The sequence below is a fragment of the Alosa sapidissima genome, chromosome 21 (assembly GCF_018492685.1).
Source record: "Alosa sapidissima isolate fAloSap1 chromosome 21, fAloSap1.pri, whole genome shotgun sequence".
NCBI lineage: Eukaryota > Metazoa > Chordata > Actinopteri > Clupeiformes > Clupeidae > Alosa > Alosa sapidissima.
In genome coordinates this window covers 22,453,901-22,456,873 of record NC_055977.1, presented here as the reverse complement: position 1 = coordinate 22,456,873, position 2,973 = coordinate 22,453,901, and the positions used below count along the sequence as shown (strand labels likewise).

Sequence of the window (2,973 nt, the reverse complement as noted above, 5' to 3'; positions counted from 1 at the left end):
TGGCTGATATGTGTAATATTTAATAAAATACATTTGGAACAGTAGATGTTATTTTTGCTTGAAAACACACGTTTTGTTGTGTTTTGGAAACGTGTGATTGGGCAGTCGTGGCCTACTGGTTAGGGCTTCGGACTTGTAACCGGAGGGTTGCTGGTTCGAACCCCGACCAGTAGGAACGGCTGAAGTGCCCTTGAGCAAGGCACCTAACCCCTCACTGCTCCCCGAGCGTGGCTGTAGCAGGCAGCTCACTGCATCGGAATTAGTGTGTGCTTCACCTCACTGTGTGTTCACTGTATACTGAGTGTGTATTAGGGCAAGTTTCTAGAAAGAGTAGATAATTAACATGCAAAAAGATTTTTACTGAAAGATGTTACATTTTCTAAAAATCACCAGGTCAAAGAGTACCATAGTTGAAGAATAACCCTGCAGCAATAGCATATGTCTTATATTAACGTCAATTCCAGTTTTGTTAACACGGATAGGAAGCCAAGTTGTAGCTCTGAACTTACTGACAATAGCCTACGCATGATCAATGGCAACGTCTGACTCTGATAGGCCTGCCTATACAGAGAGATGAAGAGACTGTCTGACTGACTTTTGTTCAAAAAAGTGAAATAATACTGTTCATAATATTTTTCCCCTCAGGACCAGATGGCTGTGTGACATCTTTTCAGTTCTGTGCAGGGAACCACCATCACACCATGGTAAGTGATAACTTACTTGTCCTCCATTTACTAGTGTCACAAAGTTATAGTGATATTTTGTAAGCATTTATTTACCAATGAGAATAGCCTAGCCTAATGCATCTATCCACATGGATACACAAAGGCTAGGGTTGAGTGATGTTTTTGTATCAAAGAAGGGATGACACCTTAAGACTTATTTTATGTGGCATTTTCAAAACGTGTTGGCTATGCAGGTCATGTGACGCCTCTTCCGAGACACAGGCTCAGTTACTTTGCCATTATTAGTTAAATCACAGTCAGTTTTCAAGGGTCAGCCCATTACCATGCATACACCACTCACGCATTTGCTCATTCCAGTCTATTAATGCACTGAACATTCATCTCTTACGATTTCATAGAAAGACAGAGCAGGAGGTTGCATATCAGGAGCGTGAAGGAGTTAATCTTGTATTTATGTCACCTGTACTACAGTCTTGTTTAATATATGCATAGGATTAATATTCTGCTGATTTGTCTTCCCATTACCCCACAATCCCTCTGTCTTTCTAGGAAGACGTCAATGTCAACAGCAGAAGGAAAATTACTCTGCAGGCCCTTCCCATCTTCCTGTGGGAAGATGGATTTTTTAAGACCTGGAATGTAAGTTGTTTGTCCTGTTTCACTCTTTCTTCTTTTTTTACTTTGTCTTCTCTATATATCTGTATTTCTATTCAGCCCCCTCTGATACTACCTTGCAGCCAAAAGACAACAACCACAACCATCTTCCTAGCCACCAGAATAGCAGTTAATTCATACTACAGTAATTCACCAAGAATGTCATATTTGGGAATTTTACCTGAACTTTTCATTCACTGGTATTTCATATTATATTAAATACACATGTAGTGTTTTTCATTGACTACTCTACTCATTAACTAATTACTGTCATGTTCTTCAGGCAGAAGAAATTGACCTGCCAGACTTCTCCGATGCAGCTGTAGCTATTCTCACTGTCTCGGGTGATACAGACTCTCTTGTCAGGGTCCCCGTGGATCCTTAAAAAGTCTTAAATACAACTTTCGGTTTTTATGACCTAAAAAAGTCTTAAATTGTCTGAAATGTCTTGAATTTTCAAAAGGGAGGTATTACATTTTCGTATGGGACCGTCGAGCGAGTGAAATGTCTCCATCCGGTTTCGTGTATTTTTTTATCCGCAATTACATTTTGGGGGAAGCATTTGTTCTGTGCGGGTGTCATCTGCATTCTGTAGATCAAGTAGAAGGCTACTGGAGGAAGTGTAGTGGTTGCAAAGTGAAGATGTTTTTAACGTGTGTATCACTAAAGGTGTGAAAACGGCAAGAAAAAATATGCCTGTCTCTTATCCAAATTTCAGAGGTGGACAAACTGAGTTTATTTGCGTTTAGCCTCCACTATATCCCTAAACCTAAGGGATTGACATTTTCATTAAAGCCGTTATTTTAGAGTGCATTACACCTGGTCGGCAAGATTGGGCTTGAGGAAGCTTTGGTGTTGAAGATGTTGATTGGAAGCTAATTGGTTGATATGGGGGTGTGTGATTGTGATAGTAATAAGCAGAGAGTGGCATTGACTATTTCTTTTAATCTCCTGTTGCCATGTCACTTCTCAAGTGCAGGCCTTTCAGCAGAAATCAGATTTCACCCGCTCAATGTGAAGCACTCAGCGACAGCTCAACCTAAGCAGAGTGTAGGCCTAGTGGTAATTCTGTGATCACGGTAAGGTGGACTGCGGTAGTGGGTTTTTTAAAAAGGCATTCAGAACATGTTTGATTCATGTCAACAGCCACAAGCGTACATGGAAGCTCTTATTCCAATAATGTCTATAAAAACAATATATTTATGGAATAAAACTAGACAGGTACCTCAGATTAGCATTACTGTTTATTGTTAATCTGCAATTATCTGCAGCCAGCGGAGGGCATTTATAGCCTACAATGCACCTGGACAATATTGGGCGTCTGCCCTCCACCTTCATCAAACATGTTCTGAATGCCTTTTTTAAAAACCCACTACTGCATGGCGCAGTCCACCTTACCGTGATCACAGAACTGATAGTGTACCCACCTCTTATTTTACCACTACACCCCCTGTTTAGGTTGAGCTGCCGCTGAGTGCCTCTAATTGAGTGGGCGCAATATCATTTCTCCAGACAGGCCTGGACTTGAAAAGTGACATAGCAACAGGAGATAGAGAAAATGGTCAATGTCATTCTCTGCTTATTATCGTCACAATCACACACACCCATATCAACCAATTAGCCAATTGTTTTT

General features: G+C 40.7%; 1 long non-coding RNA gene across 1 annotated transcript; it reads left to right on the top strand.

Moving 5' to 3' along the window:
- The first annotated feature begins 684 nt into the window (after positions 1-684).
- On the top strand, positions 685-1,697 carry LOC121695876. The gene is made up of 3 exons (XR_006026191.1): positions 685-704; positions 1,236-1,325; positions 1,624-1,697. It is a non-coding gene; the product is annotated as an uncharacterized LOC121695876 (long non-coding RNA).
- The last annotated feature ends 1,276 nt before the right edge of the window (positions 1,698-2,973 follow it).